A 19,233-nucleotide genomic window follows, 5' to 3' on the forward strand; every position below is an offset into this window, starting at 1 on the left:
CCCACCACTTCTTTAAACACTTGAGTCATAACAAAATACCAAGGTACATTTGAAATATAATACAATTCTACGAGATTAAACAATTCCCTGAAGGTATGTTCGATAACTGTCGCCTGGTTTCTCCCACCACTCGTTGAAACATAGAAGAAACCAAGCAACAATAAATAAACTATAGAATCTCACATCTGTTTCTTTAACTGTCGCGACTACCAAGATACGAACAGTTCCCTGAAGAAATGTTCGATAACTGTCGCCTAATTACCCCCACCACTCATCGAAACGTAGAAGAAACCAACTAACAATAAATAAACCACACACTCTTGCATCTACTTTTTAACTGCCACGCCTATCAAGACACTCCCTACAATCAATCCTATAAGAAAAATAAATGAAAACTGTTCCATCTATTAAAATCGACCCTAACGAAAGCGAGTAGGAAACAGGCTAAAATACAGCGAGTTGCGTACCTCGGAAAATGGCTCTAGGAAGGACGCAGCCGGGAGCGATCCAGTGCTGCTCCTGACGGGTCTCCTGGGTTTTGTTTTCTCCCCCTCGGCTTGATAGCCCCTCGTCCCGTCCTCTTGATGCCTGGTCGTGTCCAACTCGTCGTAATTTGGCAGACTGACGGTGCTGTAGTTCTTAGTCCTAGCGCCGGTCGGCAGACCTGGAACCTTCAAGGAATCCATGACCCGGTTCTCAGGCTTCCTCGATCCCCTTTTGTCCTCGCGATTGGGAGTCGACGAGTCCTTGCTGGTTCTGTTCCTCGCGAATCGCTCGTACTCCTCGCTATCCTGAGGCTTCAGCTGATGGTAACCAGCGTCTATGGTCCTGCCGGGTCTCTTGCCCGACACCACGTCGCTGGTTATTATCCTTCCAGTGCCGTTTACCTGTTGACAGGTGTTGGATTTATTAGAATATTTATTTCGAAGGCAACTGACGTGTGTGTGGTATTAAGAAGGTCTGAGGTGATAAATAAGGAGTAATTGTCAGTCTCTAAGGAGCTTTTGTTACTAGCTTTCCACTCATTCGTGTTGAGCCCCCCCGCCCCGCCCAACTACTCAATAAACACTCATCTTACAACAGGAGCGATGAATTTACCGAATCTATTTTCAAAAAAAAAATAAATAAATGTCCCTCTACTCAAGAGAAAGAGTCTTCACTTCGACAAGACAGAACTTCCCAGAGTAGTTCGCTAACAGTGACAAATCCCCCTATTTCGATTCACTTCGACAGAAAAAAAAGAAACACCCCCTGGCGCCATAACGAACGTCGTGTTGACTGTTTGCCCACGAACAGGCCTCGATCCGTAAATATTTTTTAATTTTTTTCACGGATTCGCACCTTCCCTCTTCCTCTATTTACCCAAACGCGAGAGGGTAAACATTCTCTTGAATATCGAGTTTGAGAATCTACAATGGAAATCCATGTTCCCCCGTTCTAGAACTCGCCTTGTGTTCATAAATCTCCTTCGTCTTTCTTCCGGTGTCTTGGAGGCACCGTTTCTCCGATTCGACCTCCTCCTCCGCGTCCTGCTCGTCGCCGCTGCTTTTCGGCGACTGCACCGACGAATACAACGGTTCGTCGGCCCCTTCTGTGTGCCTCGAATTGCTCGTCGAGTTCCCGGCGATCTCGTCCGGTTTCGGCGGCAAGGGCCTGCCCTTATTCCGTTTGCGTCGTCGAGGTGGCGGCACTGGCGTCGAATCCTTCAAATTCGAATCTGCTGGCGCGAAAGCACGGAAGCATCGTTAATACGGAATTTTAACGCAGCTAAGTTTGCGTATATGTGATTTCGGTTGAAATTTAGTTCGGGGGCGTTCTCTATGCTCGACTCGAGAGCGCAGGGTATTTAATATAGGCAGGAGGTATCGAGTATATAATTATTGTAATATTAATTTTAAAACGTGTACGTGGAAAAATAGTTTGTATTCCTAGTGGTAGATTGTGCCATCAAATTCTGCTCTGTCGATACTACAGATACCTGTTCTTATTCTAAATCCGTGCGTTTGTGAACTCACTGTAATTCTAACTAGTGTTTCCCAATCACCTGAGATTCGGTTATGCCAAATCTCACTAATATAAACTATAGACTAATTAATTCGAAGAAATATTTCTTGAACCTATCGCTCTCTGTTCCGAGACACCTGACGTCTACACCAAGTTCGAGTAATTCCAAACTACTATGCGTAATTCGAGCCAAGCTCTTTTCCCTTCGGGGCCAACCATGCTTGGTTTTTACGCCACCCAGAACCAGGGAGCTTCGTTATTTATAATACAAAGCGCGAGCAAATCCCAGGGAGCATCTCTGTTGGCGGGGATGCGCACGGTGTACCGGTCCTTATCAGCTGGCATGTCGGGACGAGCATGTTCTCGTTAAGGATACAGCTTGCAAAATGAGCTAACGATAAATTGCGAGCTTACAGCTGGACGCGGGAGTGGCGGCGGGATAGAGGCTCGTGTCGACGGTTAAATTCGTGAGGACGGAGCTGGGCCTCGGCGAGCTCGGCACCTCGAGGTTCACGTCGACCCAGTCGCTGGGTTGAAAAGGCCTGTCCACCGAATCTATGCTCCTCCCTCGCGTGAGCACCTCCCTTGGCGGTGAACCGGCGTATCCTATCTCCGAGCTGCAATTAAACGGGGACAGTCGTCCGTTAACAAATTAGTCCATCGGATTGTTCGCAGTAAAATGAGTAACAGTAATTTGGAATGAATATTTTGAATAATAGTAATCGGGAATTTAAAATGTAGATAGAATTTGATTGCGTAGGGAATCGATACGAAATGCGACTTAGTAAGTACAGGTGGCGGACAGTAGAGCAGTGCGTAACGTAGCCGACTATCACGCTGAGAGCCTGGGTTCGAATCCTGGCCGGTCCGCCCCGGTTTTTCATGGTTGGGTTAGGGCTGGATAAAAATATTAAGTATGGAAAAAGGCTGAGGGTGAAAAATAAGGGATGAGACAGTACAATAGCAAATAAGGCGAGCGAATAGTCAGTTGGTCACCAAGCTAGCGTTATAAACTCAACAAACAAACAATAAACAAGACTTAGTACAGAAATGTATATAGGCAATAAGAAATAGGGTATGAGAAATGCAAAAGGCAGTCAGTCGAGTTCGAACTATGATCGAGGTGACACGAAGTCGTGTTAATTCAAAAATCCCTCCAGCCTTTACGATTCTTTCGCTTAATTACAAGTGACAGTGCTTTTAACTGGAGAAGTAAACAAACCAATTTTAAAAATTAATCATCAACGAAAATGAATTCGATAGAAACGCTTGAATTTCAACAATGCTACAAAAATAAATACCACGAGTTCATTATGCACTTTCCAACAGTCCGTATATGAAATTTAATCGCGGCAAAAATTTTCAAGAGTCTGATTTAATGTAATCCTCGATTAAAAATTTTACAGAGAGTGAGTCTACGAAGACCGGATAAAAAATTAGTTCGATTGCGATATAAAACCCAAAAATATGATTCTTCGATCCACGTTCATGGGAACTCTTCATTCGCCCCGATAAGCATCCCCGGACCTAGGTCCCAGCTTGTTTCAGCGTGTCGCACGTAGCGAGGCCATCTTATCTAGCCCCGGTGACTTTAAATTTACTCGTAAACGGTCCTCCGCATGAAAACATGTCGGCAAACAAAAATTGCCCGGCACCGAGTGGGGCGCGTGTAACATAGTAATCAGTTTCTTGCCGTGCGGTTTTTTTCATCCAGATACGAAGCTCAACCTCGGCTTTTTAAATGCAACATCCCGACTTTGCATGCGAATACCTTCGCAACTATTAACCTCTGACCTCGCCTACCTCCGTGCGTTTCTTTTTTCTCGGCGCGTGACACTATTTCGAATCCCAGAGCGGAGTACGGTCTCCTTGAAACTCAGACAGTGTTCTTATCTCGGTAAAAAAGTAGGATAAACAGACTTGCAAAGAAATTGTTTGCTCTATTACTCTATCGTATTGATAATTCTTGCTTCGAAATATATCCGCATGGATCTTTCGATGAGGCAATTAGTTCGTTAGGTATCGAGACTTATATAAATTCGTAGAATTTTGATTTTTTTTTTAAGTACGTCACGCCAGAAGTCTGTCGTTGCGAAGGCTTGTTGCTCGCAGATAAATTCGTATTAATTCGAGGGTAGGTTCGAAAAAATCACCTCGGCTGAACCTTGCCTCCTCTGCACACCAACGTTCTCGTATAAATACTCTTAGATATCTATTCAATAAGACCGTTGAAGTAAACAAATAAATTATGGCTGACGTATTACATCGTGGTCCCATTCATTGTCCATTCTTGGAATAAACGTTTGCAATAAATATCTCGGCTTGGGAAAAACTAGGTCATTCGGTGAACATTCGATAAAAACAAAAAAAAAAGAAAACGATTCGTAATTTTCATTTTTCTTTTATCTTTACCTTTCATTACCTCTTTTCTTTTTCCATTGTATCCAAGCACGCGGACCGATTCCAGCCGCAATTACCCGTATTTCGAAAATTTCGGTTCCGCCCGCCGAAATTATTTGGTATCGCGACAATGCGGCTCTATTATACGGTTACTCGCGAATGCATGCCGTGTTTCTTCGTGTCCCCGGGGCCGTAACTCTTCCGTAGACGCGGGAACGTTACCGGAATTTCGCCCCGTCCCCGATCTCCTCCTTTTATACGACAGTTCCCCTTTTAACTTCTTGCAGAAACGACGCGCGCCAGCGATACGAGAATATCGACGAAAATCGTGGAATTCCCGCGATTAACGGTTTCAGTCTTCGGTCGTCAGTTTCGCAATTCTTTCGCGTTTCGGCGCTTGGATGACGTCGCTGGCGAACACGACGCTAGGAAAAACATGCCTGAATTCGTTGCGATCGCGTTCTTCGCTTTTCCGCGGCTGACTTTTCTTTTTAACCGACTTCGAAAAGGAGGAGGTTACTCGATTCAACGTGTATATTTCTTTTATTTTCATTTCTTTTTCAGCGATTGGAAAGATCTGTTACGCTTACAATAAATTTATTTGAAAATTGTGATGTTGTACGTAGAAAGAAATTAAACTTTTTAATAATCTCTAGCTTTTAACACGAATCGTTCCACGAGTATAGCGACGCAAAATGCGTCTACGATTTTGCTTGTAAATTTTAGTAGCGTACTATTATGCAATCAGTCCCATGAATATTTATACCCTCTATGTATATTCAAGAAATTTATTTAAATTAAATGTTAGGTTTGATGTTTCCAGGTGTATGTTTATATTAATACGCATATATATATGTATAACATGCGTATTCATACACATGTTTATATCATATGATAATATCAACATGATATACACATGATAATATCAAAACTATTATTAAATTCAAAAGTCTTCGATAGACATAGATCGTGCGAATATTTATGCGATCGTGTACATGGAAAAAAAAATTAACTGCTTAATAATCCAAGGGCATCCAAAGTGCAACGACGCGTCCGCAAAATGCAACTGCGCCATACTTCCTCGACTGAAATCGTATATTCATTTTACCTAAATCCATACGAAATTCTCCATGTAAAAGATATTGGGTGAGACATCCGAAAAATGAATATTTCACTAGGTATCCCTGTTAAATCTGTCGCGGCTGCGCCGCCACTGGATCCACCATGACAGTCTCGACGGGTGCAGGTTGCCTTCCCCCAGGCGCGCCTGACCTGAATTTTCAATCTTTCACAAAAAAATAAAATGTTATTTGAAACGTAGGATGGTTGAGCGAAACACAACGTGAGTGGTCTTTTCTCAGCTCTTTTTAAATACCGGTTGACAGATGCACTCGTGCATGCTACCTGGTGCTCGATGGCACGTGTATTTGCCTACAGAATTGCCTACAGAAACAATATTCCAGATACTAATATTTCAAATCCGATCACGGTTACGAAAATAGTTACGGAATAAAATAACGCGTTATTCGAAAGAATAATTCGAGTAACGCTATTTCACGAGTGATGTTATTTCACCTAACCCAGGCCCGAGGTTAGCGTAGACCGACCGGTGTCAAATTGACCGAACCCTTCGCTCCTCTAACAAGTGTCACATCCCATCGATCGTGGCTCGCGAAAATCTAGGTTTCCCCGTTCTCTGTTACGATACGTTTACTCTCGTCCCCGCATCGATTATTACGCTACTCGATGCTCGCACGGGATCCCCCGTCTCGCGCATTAATACGTAGCGTGTTGCGATCGGTGGATCGACGCGCGGGGGCCAACCACCGACACGCGCACTTTATTTATGCATTCCGTTAAGTCGGGTTCATGCGATCCGCAGCGCGACCTAATTTATGCGCCGGCGTGCACGGATAAGCGATGCATCATTCTCATTGTCCTCAGCGAATTAGGCGAATCGAAACCCGAACTGTCAAAGTATTCCGTTGCAACCGCGCCACCGGGATCCGTGGCTCGTCCGACGAGATTTCCAGGCGCGCGCCGCTACGTCGGATTAAACTTCCCATCGAGATTAAAGCGAATCGGTTCTCGATGCCTCCCGGCGGATAAGGACTCATCTGGATTAAAAATTGCACGAATAACGCGCGGGTTGCGGGGGAAATGGTATATCGCCCCTTGGAAATTGGACAGATTTGGGGCATTGTAACATTTTTCCGAGAAACGATACGCGAGAACTAGCGACTTTTTTGCAAGTAATTGGAGAAATCGTGGACACCAGGTAGACAGCTAGATCAGAAACACTCTATTACTGGGATAAATCATTGTGTACAACGATCGCTTTTGAAATATTATTTCAAATTTTGCTTCGGAATTGTTTGAGACAATTGCTCGAAATAATTGTGAAATTATTCTTCGAAAGCAGGCGAGGTGAATTCGCGAGTACAAGACGATTTCGAATTTATTTTTAGTTCTTAGCGTTACCCTATCTCGATTATTATATTTTCTCTTCGGTTAGAATAGATGGACCTTCCACTTAGAAAAAAATAATTTCAAGTAGCCGAAGCAACCAATCTGAATGAAACAAATAAAATCATAAGAACCGTCGTTAAGAAAAAGACTTTGTAAATTAAAACAAGAATCGATATAAAATAGGAAAAAAGAATACACCGGTGATATTAAAGAGTTATCATCGTGCTTGTTTAGCAATGAATCGGGGCTTGATTCGCTTTCGAAAGCGTCGATAAGGCCGGGCGGTGGATAATCCGGGAAACGTTGGTGAAACCCGTCTCATTATTTCCCATCGAAACGAGAAATTATTTCTGTTTTAATTTGTCGCGCGTGAGAAAGCTAAACCGATGTTCGATGCACCGATGCGCGTGTACGGCGCTGTATGAAACAATGGTTTTATGATTATCGCGTACAATGCATTCGCGATGGCCACACGTAGCTCACGGGGAGGACAATATCGTTGGGGGATACGCTTTTTGCAAGGTACGCGTTGTTCCAACTTCCATGTTCGATCGGGCGCACGATGCGCCCGGGAACACGAGTTGCCAGGTGAACTTTCGATGCGTCCAGATACAACTTTCGCCGATAAACGAACAAATATAAAATATCTATGGAACACACGATAGCAATAAAGTAAAGACTGGATAAGTGCAATATGATCCTAACCGACTTTTTTCTTGGACCTCTTTCTCTTTCACTCTCTCTGTCCTTTTCTACGTTCGACTCGAGCCAAATGTATATAAACACAGGATAGAAACCACGACTGGATAACTGCAATGTTCGGGTCCCGATTTTCTTGCACTTATCCGGTATTTACTGTAACGTGTCGATGCGATTTCGGAGCAGAGCTTTATTAAGCAAGAATTTATTCCATACTAAACGCGTCCAAGCCCAGGCGTCCGAGAATGACGTTCGAGTAAAGGTCGACGAAAACGAGAAAGGAGAAAAGTTCACCGCAAATAGCTCGATGGTCGTAACGCTTCCCGTATAAACATCTCACTGTACAGCCGTGCTTACACGAGATGAGATCCGCGATCGGAATATAAAACGAGCGCATGGCAACGCGCATACGCGAAGACGCTGTAGATTGCCAAGCAGCTGGATTTACGTTGAATCCAAAAGCGCGCCATTCGCAAACGCGCAGATTTCGAAATCGAATTACGACGCCTCGACCCAATCCTCGAATCCTGGGAAATTCTTATTTTCTTATCGATCACCCGTCGTACCAAAATTCAATTCCTGGGGAAATTCAATTTCTAGGAATGTCCCGATCTGTTTAAAAATACGTCGTGCTCTTGGGGAGGATCTTGTCTCTCGGCTGTTATTTCGAATGCGTTTTACGAAAGAGAAATGTGAACGCGGAAGACTCCGTGCACGAAGCTCGCGACAATTTATTAGGAGAGCGCATCACTCCGAAATCAGGAGAGTCATTAATAACCGTGATTAACGAGTAACACGAATATTCGAGCGCAATAGTCGGGCATGATTAATTTACCGATCGTGTGAATCGATAAGGTGATGATAAACAAGCCAAGAAATAGTTAAAATAATCTTTCACCGAACGAATCACTGATTCATGAACCCAGCCAATTCATCGTCTCTTTATTTAAATTAATTGCTCTTAATTTTGTTTAAATTGACACGAGGTTATGAATTTTCAAGGAACATTCCGAGGATAGTAAGCACGACTGAAAAATGTCGTAGATTCATGTTTTCATCGATTCCAAGAAGAAAACTTCCGAAGTTGGCGCCAGTCGGTCGTTTCTCGCGATCATCTTATTTTTGGACACCTGACGTTCCACTGACCTTAAAAAGGAAACGCGACAGAGTCGCAGGCGTGGGCGGATAAACCAGCCTAAACGCGACCCACGCTGAAATCGTGGATTCGTCGGAACGAGGCCTAAAACTTGCCTCTATATGGGAACAAAAGCTGTCACGCGATCGAGATCTCAATTCGCGATAGCTGAAACCTGTCCCCGGCTCTTGTCTTTTATAGGCGCCTTTATCCTTCCAGGTGACAACACCAGTAAACTCTCGGTGATTTATGCACGGGCGAACAGAGTGTTTCATAATGTACGGGCCTAACCTCGGAGGGGAGAATTTAGAGCGCGCAAATAATGAAAAAAAAAAATGGCACCGGCGTCACTCGTGTTTTCGAGTCACAGCCTTTTCCGCGTTTAGTCGCGTTTTCGGTTTCATTTTGGAAGATAATGTCCCCAGGAATGAATCAAAAGTTTGCAACATGTTAACGAAGAAAATTTGTATTAAATCTGATGATTTGTTTATATTTATCATTTTATGTTTATGATAGTAGCATCGATGCGTTGCTGAGATTCTCGCGAGAGAAATGAGTACAAACACGACCTCATTCGGACTGCTTTTAATTTTAAGCAATTCGTAGCGATTCAAAATTAGGCCAAATGACGTATAATTAAAGGTGGTCCGAATGTGGTCGTGTTTGGACTCATTTTCGTCGGGGAAACCTCGCCAGTACATTGATAACTTTCTTATGAAGATAAGGAATTTTTTAATTTTCATTCCTGATTTCCATAAGCAATTCAAGGGATCCTTACGATATGAATGTACACGCTCCAAAATCGAAATTGATCTAACATTCCATCGAGGATAGTTTCCTGAAACTCCGGTTCTCGACGAAGGTAAAAAGAGGAGTTTCGCAAAATTTGAACAATTGATACTGTAGTGTCCGCGCCACCCATACCCAACAATAAGGAGTCAAATAAGAACACGAAACGTAGGGTACGGGATTGGTCTTGTAGGTAAAGCGGTCGACTGTGGATCCGAGGATCGTGGCTTCGAATCCCCGTGCCTTATTTTTCGTTGAGACTCCTACATATGGGGGCTCGTCCGGGATGGGGGGTTACAGCGGCAGAGGACCGGCCAGTGACGATGAGTGACGATGAACAACAATGCCACGCGAAGGACGGTGGAGCGGGCAACAATGAGGCGTCGAGAGAGAACAACGTTCCAGAAAGAGAGAGGGGAGTACACTCGCGAAAGAGGGTGCGGCGCGCACTGCTGTTGAGACGCAAAACCCGAGAGAGAAAGAGAGAGGGGAGTACACTCGCGAAAGAGGGCGCGGCGCGCACTGTTGTTGAGACGCGAAACCCGAGAAAACGGACATTCGAGGGCGAATGAATGTCAATTCAGGATAGCCGAGTGTAGTGTCCGCGCCTCCCATACCCAACAATAAGGAGTCAAATAAGAACACGAAACGTAGGGTACGGGATTGGTCGCGTAGGTAAAGCGGTTGACTGTGGATCCGAGGATCGTGGGTTCGAATCCCCGTGCCTTATTTTTCGCTTAGACTCCTACATATGGGGGCTCGTCCGGGATGGGGGGTTACAGCGGCAACTACACCGAAGAGGACCGGCCAGTGACGATGAGTGACGATGAACAACAATGCCACGCGAAGGACGGTGGAGCGGGCAACAATGAGGCGTCGAGAGAGAAAGAGAGAGGGGAGTACACTCGCGAAAGAGGGTGCGGCGCGCACTGTTGTTGAGACGCAAAACCCGAGAGAGAAAGAGAGAGGGGAGTACATTCGCGAAAGAGGGTGCGGCGCGCACTGTTGTTGAGACGCGAAACCCGAGAAAACGGACATTCGAGGGCGAATGAATGTCAATTCAGGATAGCCGAGTGTAGTGTCCGCGCCTCCCGTACCCAACAATAAGGAGTCAAATAAGAACACGAAACGTACGGTACGGGATTGGTCGCGTAGGTAAAGCGGTCGACTGTGGATCCGAGGATCGTGGCTTCGAATCCCCGTGCCTTATTTTTCGGTTAGACTCCTACAATACCCTACATCGGCATTCGCGTTCCCGCTCTTGACACTTCGTTCGAATTAACCGCGCGCCGTGTTATTCCAGTTTCCAGGGGAAACATCAAATATTGACCAATTAGCCGCACTCCGCGTTAGATCTTAAATTACCTTCCACTCGGTGCAGCGCGGAGATATTCCATACTCGTGGGTAACACGCGTTTCGAGTAATTAGGAACGGGCTCGTTTGAGGTCGGGGGGGGGGGCGGGAGTCTTATCGATCAGGTGGATGACGATTCGCGAGCGGAACTAATTCGTGTCTGGCAAAGAAAACCGCTGGAACGTTTCTTCGTTAACTGGAGTGTCCTCCCGCGCCTGGAAAGAAACTCGATGCGCAGATCGGCTCGTTAACGTTTCGAGTAAATCGCAAATGAGGCTAATAACCGCGGGTTTACGCCGGTCTAGCGTAAGCGCCGCACAACCCAGGCCACTTCAAAAGCCACTTGTGTGCTAGGAAAACATTTCACGGTGCCCGTATCAAAGTCCCGTTAATGTATCCTGTAATTAGAAATTTCTATCATCGACGATTCCGCGATACTCGTAAATTTATTGTACTACTTTCACCGGCGATACATCCTAATTAATTGATATTTCAATCTTCTCCCGCTTTATACTGTATCACTTTATCGCTTCGGAGTATTGGAGCGGTTACGAGATATTTAGAATTTAAACGTATACGTAGATAAATTCTTCCGGACAAGTTGAACGTCACATTCGAACGTGGCAAGCCTGGATTGACCTGCAGTCTCTTGTCGATGACCGTGCGATTTCCATGTACACCGATAAGATGTACTTTCACCTTCTCATTTTCCCTCTTTGGATAAATAATTTCGCCACAAACAACTCTCGTGCATTTTCTACGTCTTGAGGTACGACTGATTAATTATGGATGCACTGAAAGTAATTGCTCGATGAGGATGACTCGAATTTTTGGTGGAGTAGATTTTAGTGGTTTAGTCGTCTACGTCCACTGTCTGTTCTTTCGATAGCATATTGGATAGCATTGCGCTGAGATTCGTGCAAGCTTTCTGAAGCTTCCGAGTGAGAATTTCCAAATATCCAAGGATATATGAACCCCTCAGCTGAGAATCTATGCATTCCAAATTTTACGTTTTCCTCGATTATCGAAGCTCCCATTTAGGACCACCGTTTTACTTCGACCGAAAATTGTATACTTTGTACTTTATACGTTTCTATATGTGCGTACACTATAAACTCTTGAAGCCTGCAGCCACGGCCCTAATCGCGACAGCTTGCGTTTCCTCTCACGAGCTTTTAACAAAAGCTTCTGAGCTAAATTCCGTTTCCTCTCCACGTGGCTCGTTCACCTGGTTATGCTCGGCTACAAACGGGGCAGCTAGAGAAATATAATTAATTTCCCGGTGAGATACCTTTCCTCCGAGAAAATTGCTTTTCCAGCGTGGCCGCGGTGCAGTCACGCGGCAAGAAAATTAGAAAGGACTAATCAATTGGAGTGTTCGACGGAAGCGTTCGCGCGCGTTCGGAAATCGGTTTTCATCGACGTTTAACAGGCTGGTCTTTACTCGGCCATTATAATTTCCGCGAATATTTCCGTGCGCGTAATCAGACCGTCGTTGGCTCGATTCGTTCCGCTTTAAAACGGATCCACGGAAAGGTGAAACGAGAAATGGAAAAAATTAGGGAAAACGGTGTGATGGAACGGGAGAAACTAATAAATTTTTGGTATTTTAAGGAGTAACAGTTATTTAAGGTACTAGATTGTAAGTTTGCATTATCAAGTATTGCATAGTAAATTTGGAATTCACAATCAAGAATCATTATAATTTTTCTATTTTTCATTATACTTTCATTGGAAAAACTACCGATGTGTTGTCGAGGTTCCCCCGATAAAAATGAGTCCAAACACGACCACATTCAAACCACCTTTAATTATACATCATATGGCCTAATTTTGAATCGCTATGAATTGCTTAAAATTAAAAGTAGTTCGAATGAGGTCGTGTTTGTAGTCATTTTTCTCGAGAAAATCTCAGCTATGCGTTGACAATACTTTCATTAAGATATCACGAAAGTTAAAGCAAAAATTATTAACATACTATAATTATTAACGCGACCCAAGTACGAATCTTAGCGCAATGCTATCCAATATGCTATCAAAAGAACAGACAGTGGACGTGGACGACTAAACACGGTTCGTTTGCAATGTTTCAAGTCATTTAAGAAAATGTCAGGTGCTTCGTTGAAGAGGTTACCTAGTTCTCCGTTAGAAAACGTCATTAGCTCCAGGACGGTTCAATTCGTGGCAACAAGAACACGAATGACCGAAACACGACAGAAATCACGTGGTTCGGAGTGGCACGTCACACCACGCCGCACGAGAATGTGACCATTTAAGGTCGACTTCGCGGCTGACCGACGTTCTCCAAGCCAGAGCCATTGTTTAGATTGGATTCAGGTTCGAGAACGTCCCAGGATGCTGAGGACTCCACTCGAAGGATCTCGAGAGCTTCGAAAATATCCTGGAGTTCCTAATGAGTGGCTCCCAAAGTATCGCGAAGAAAATAGACGCTGTACCGAAATGGCGAGTCCGAATAGAATCTCGCGTCTTATTCTTTAAAATAAGTTTTGTTGATTCTAATAAATTAAACTAATCATTATTTTCTTTCTCAATTAACCCTGCAAGTAATTTCACCGTTTCAAAAATATTTCAATAAAAGTATTGCAATAAACAGCAATTGTTCATCCATGGATAAAATAAATACGTGATTATTATTTTCTTTCTCGATTAACCCTGCAAGTAATTTTACAATTTTTTATTAAATATCTTTTATTAAAGCGTCCGCTAGTTTAAAAATGCACTCGGCATTTCTCTTCGACGTTCGAATACTTTTGAACGGCAGTGTATACGGAAGAGGTAATAAAACACGAAGAAAATAACGTTTCCCATTACGTTTCGCGACTGCAACACGTGAAATTTTCGTGCGCCCCGTAACCGATTGCGCGCCGGACGTATAGGTGTGTCTGTAATTAACGTGGAAATCCGCACGGGGATCATTTATAGACTATCAGCATAGAGATAATGTTGCAAAACGCGTAGACAATAAATACTGGTGTCATGAAATTACGTAAACGCGACTGGGATAATTTACATAGTTGCGTTTTGCGCCGAACGAGACACGGAATTGCTGTTGTTTAATATTTTACTATTCCCTCGTAACGTTTCGAATCGTATCATAGAATATTAATTAATAATTCAATTTTGGATGAATCGTGTTTTAAATAACGATGATTTGCGTTGTACAGAAATTTTTGTATGAAACTCTCTTCCCCTAATTTTTACCAACATTCAAGCATCAAATGAATTTAGATAGTTATATAAAATAAAATAAAATAAAATAAAATAAAATAAAAAAAAATAAAATAAAATAAAATAAAATAAAATAGGGTATTTCTCATTCTCCGCTTGGAAATCATTTCGCCCATTTCGAGACTCGTCTCATGGCTCTCCGCCGTCTCTATTGTCGCCGAACGCCGTGGAATCGGTTTTATTTTCGGCCATAAAGGCTTCATTAACCAGAAACGAACGGAATTCGTTCGGACACAGTGTACAATCTATGATCGTCAACCGCGAAACGAACTCCTTCCCGGCCCATAAAGAGAAGCAGAAACGAGAATAAAAGTGTGTAATTAATGGACACAGGGCCAAGCTATTCGGAATTCTTATTATCTCGGCTGGTACTCGTCCTCGGTGTTATTAACAGCGCCGCAATTCCAGTCGAGGAGCGGGCAACTTTCCAACGGGCGCGCCTCTTAAAAACGACACTTAAATCCTGCTACGCGCCACCGATAAAGCTCCCGAACAAGCCCACCGATCCACTTAATTGTGTACCTATCCGCGATATTTTAAACGAACACGTACCTAACCGCTGATATACCTCGGGACTTTCGTTTGCGAACCGTCCTCATCGAAGAAACGTTCTATACGCTTTGGGGAAGTTTATCCGAGCCCAAAGGACGCGTCTATGTAGGGTCGTTTAGGTTTCATCTGATTAACTCTGAAATACGGTGGCTTGCGAAAGCGTTCATTAATTACGTTGGGACGATTTTGGCAATTCTTCGCACCTTCCACGTAAGGATAGATACAATTTTTGGAATCCTCCTCCTTCTCCTTTCGTAAGATTTTACTCGACTTAAATAATATTCGATGTTTGAATAATTACCTCGTTACTCTCTGCGTCGCACCCCCAAGAACCGAGCCCTCTTCCTTTAGGCTTGGATAGATCTGAAACAAAGAAATTGAAACTATTAGTTTATTTATTTTGAGAGAGACTTGAAAGAATATTTATTTTGATAGAATATTACTATTGGATGGGTGCTACTCAGCATATTATTGATTTATCTAGACGGATTGCTAGACTTTTATTGATTTAGTTATTTCTCTGTTGCCAGGCTTCTAGTTCGGTCGCACACGATGTATAGTAAAGATTGGATAAGTGCAAGACAGGATTCACTGGATAAATGCAAGACGACTCGGCGAGTGAGTAATATGACACTAACCGATTTATACGCTTCTGACGACTACTTCCTTTCCTCTGAGCTCTTTCTGTTTCACTCTCTGTCCTTTTCTACGTATGACTAGAGTCAAATGTAAACACGGAATAGAAACCTCGACTGGATAACCGCAATGTTTGGGTCACGACTTTTGTACATTTCATCTGACAACATACATTCGAAAAAACTTTCCTAACATGGTACACACTTCGCCGCAGAAACAAAATCATCCGATTTATTTGGATGGACTCTTCAGTCACGGAAATATTGTTCAATTTACGAATGTTGTAGTTTCAAGTAGAAAATTCCGGAGCAACGTAAATCGAACTCGTTAACGAGTCAACGTATACAAATTTATCTTGAGCCCACAGGTGAGCAAATGTAAACGCTCAACAAATCAAATAATTTTATTTCGAGTCGAGCGCGCTCTTAATATGGAAAAGGGGGATCGATCGTTCGTTGGGGAAAACATCCTCGTAGATTCCGATATTCGTGTCACAAATTAACGTAATTGATGTTCAGAAATTTACGCGTGTCGTTTCGCGACTGAATTTAAACACGCAATAATATTTTATCGGCACGAACGAACCTGCCGTCGAAGAAAACAAAACGAGCCCCATAGAAATCTACGAAAGCTAAACAAACGACTGCGAATGGTATGGTTTATCATCGCCGATGGCGATATTATACGCGAAATATCGCGCGAACGAATAGGAACCGTCGCTTTTGTCATTTGTATACTGATTTAATTAAACGTACCCTCGATTCGAGGCAATTACATTAACTTTGACCAAAAACAGGTTCGCGACTGAACTGCGTTATAAATGGAGAAATGGGACTCCAAAGGGTTAGGTGTTTCGTCTTTTACAGAGCTAACATCGGAGGATTTGAATATTTAACAAACGCCTCGTGCGAGAGTCACGTGGCCAGGTTCATTAAGGGTGTCGACTGGATTGCTTCACAAAATTTTCCGATGTTAGCTTGAATCGATAACTAAATTAGACTTAGTTGCACTTCATACAATCCCCCTCTACCGATAAACCACAACTTTTCTGCCAAATTAAACTTGCAACCTTGAACTTGAACACCGTTCTCCGCCAGAAATTTACTAAAATCCACCTTTCTAATCAACTCGTTCCTTAACAAATCCCCTCCGTGAACCAATTTTCACCACCAATTTCACCCCCGTTCTTATCTCGTCGCTGGCAAGATTCTCACAACTCGAAATAAGGTGGATTCCGATCCCGTCGATGATCGGAACGATCCCGAGGCGACTAGCCCCGAATTAGCTTAATCGACTCGCGTCGATGGATCGTTCGATCCTTCTTCCATGTCGTGTCTTTGTAGGAAATTGGCTCCGGATTCCCGATGGTCTGAGAAGGACGCCCGGCGATCCTAGTTGTTAATGACTTGTCTACGTGCGGTGTTCGGTCCTCCCGGACCAGCTCCGCGTCGGTTGCAACCCGACTCCCCGTGTAATCTCGCGCGGGGCGAACAGGAGAAGGAGCTGATGCCAGCGAGGAATATTTCAGGCGCAACGACGCGGAAGAAAATTACGCGGGCTCCTTCCGGTCCCCTCCGACGCGCGGGAGATTTAAACGAGACGCGCGGACCGATCGGGGGAGAAACTCGTTCGAGAAAGCGTCTTCGGTGCACTTTTTCGAAATTACTTTCTCGGCCTCTAGTTTCTGGTTGACAGGCTGAAGATACCGTTCTGATGTACGGAGAAATTAGTGAGTGGAATTTTGCATGGAATTTTCCATTCTTTTATTATCATTTTTAACGAGTTGCATGCTGAAGATAATCGAGGTCTAGGGTTTTGCCCATCGCTGGTTTGATGTTTCCACTGTGTATGATAATTCAATTGCAACGTGTTCCATTTTTAGTGGACCAAAAAGTGTGCGTAGCCCTATTTATTCTCACTCACTCGCGAATGCTATCAGAAAACAATTAAAAATTTCAACGTCCTTGTATTAAAAATTAACGCTTCCCCATCGCTATCAAGAAACTTCACGCCGCAGAATCGAATGTAAAAAGAGCAACATTCCGGGAACCGAGGCGTGTGTATCGTTCCTCGCGTCGGCTCCGTAGGATTTATCTTCAAGGTCCTGGGAGATCTTGAATTGCGAGATGTTTGTTTCCTGCCGACGGAGAAACCTGGCTTCGGACGCGAAGGAAAAGCTGACACGGTTTCCCTCACGGCCGCGTCATCAATGGTGAAAATGGTTTAAAGGTCGACGAAATCCTGTTCTACGCCGGGCAGAGCTGTGTGCTCGCGTGCAACTGTGTTTTCGTGCCAGCCGAGAAGACACAAAAGGGAATTATGCAACTCTCGCGGGCTGGGTACGCGAGTCGCTGATTGCGCAATCCTTCGACGCGAGCGCGACTCTGTTCTGTTTCCTGTGCATGCGGTTTTCCAGTACAAACTTTGCGAGGTGATACATCGTCGCAGATTCGTCGAGAGAGGGCCACCGCGCGTGTTTGACGAAACGTTGGGGCGTTCGGCGAAGTACGAAGCTGGGGGATCGATAAATTAGAAGATATTATTTATTTAGAAGAGCGGGAATGTTGGTCGGGGTAGTCGAAAGTTTCTTCGGGCGATATGTTAAAATACTGTCAGAAATACTGTTCATCTTAATTCTTTCCTTTTAATTACTTACAGAAATATTCACTCGTTGCTAAGAATTTTTGCGAATTCGGTCGAGAAATATTTCAGCACCTGTATGTTTCCCAAACGATTGAAGGAATTACATCGTTGTAACTCATAGTGATTTCTTGAAAAAGAAATATATAATTATAATTGAAATGCAATTCTATAGTAGAATAATAGGAACCAGTTTCTGTTTTTTTAAGTATTCAAGGAATTACTTCCTGTAGCTCGAATCGAATAATTTCATTCAAAAAAGGAATACAGGTATAATGAAAATACAATGTAATTAAAATACACTTCACTAATAATAGATGCCAGTGAATTATTTAAAATGTTCACTCGGAAATTTCCGTACAGTTTGCTGATGTTTCTCGATTGTCCTGAGAAATGGCAGGAACGGGAGCGGAAATGAGGACCACTGGCTCGAATTTCGCGACAGGCACGCGGGGCACTTTAAAATTTAAATGATCCTTGTCCGTCCGTCTATGCCACCTGTAAGTCCAATTTAATTTCGACCGTGGGCGCAGGGGATCGCGGGCTTTCGGCGGATTTTAATCTTTCATGTTTGTTAGGGTGACACGCTGACACGCGTGAAGGAATCAATTTTTGTGGGACAATGCCCGGAATTATATTCATACCGGGCCGCGCCGCCAGGCCGCTGAATATTTCAAAGTTCCCGCACCCTGCGGATAATAACCGTATCTTTGCGTGCAACGCCGACTGCGAACAATCTTTTTTTACTTTATAACGCTCCATCGACTTTATGATCGGTCGTCGAAACGCGAGAACGGACTTCCTTCCGCGGGGCAACTCGACCGTTTGATTTAATTAACATACATTGTGGGAAAAGAATCTTTTCCCAGGCTCGGATTCTCCTACTTTTATTCTTTAACGTTTGTTCAATTCTTTTATTTTGTACGTTGGGGATAATTACATAATTCTTAGTTTGATATTCATATTTTACATTATTTTATATGTAAGAATTGCGCGAGGTATTCTCATGTTTTTCTAGGTGATCGGTATTGCAGCTAGAAGAGTAAATATTATTCGTATGAATTTTAACGTTCATCTATTTCGTTTATTCTTCGATTCTATAAATTTTCTATGTTGGGAATAATTATGTATCTATTTCGATTCATGTTTTGAATCATTCTTTTATTAAAGATCGAGTCGGTGTCTTTAGTTCCCTATCTGTGCAGTGTTGCGATTAGAAGGGTTAATATTTTGCCCACCAAAAATTATATTCAAACACTTTAAAAGTAAATAAAAATATACCTCTCTTCTGGAGAACCATGCCCCC

At 43.4% G+C, this 19,233-nt stretch overlaps 1 long non-coding RNA gene and 1 pseudogene across 1 annotated transcript in view; one reads left to right on the forward strand and one right to left on the reverse strand.

Annotated features, from left to right (window-relative positions):
* LOC128872116 (uncharacterized) overlaps positions 1-15,699 on the forward strand; it is a 272,991-nt gene extending 257,292 nt beyond the window's left edge. Inside the window, exon 5 of the long non-coding RNA XR_008456102.1 lies at positions 15,182-15,699. This is a non-coding gene — a long non-coding RNA (uncharacterized LOC128872116). The remainder of the gene's footprint in view (positions 1-15,181) is intronic.
* Positions 1-19,233, reverse strand: part of LOC128872097 (uncharacterized) — a 39,391-nt pseudogene that overhangs the window by 5,674 nt on the left and 14,484 nt on the right.

This window comes from Hylaeus volcanicus, chromosome 2, assembly GCF_026283585.1.
Source record: "Hylaeus volcanicus isolate JK05 chromosome 2, UHH_iyHylVolc1.0_haploid, whole genome shotgun sequence".
Taxonomy (NCBI): Eukaryota; Metazoa; Arthropoda; class Insecta; order Hymenoptera; family Colletidae; genus Hylaeus; species Hylaeus volcanicus.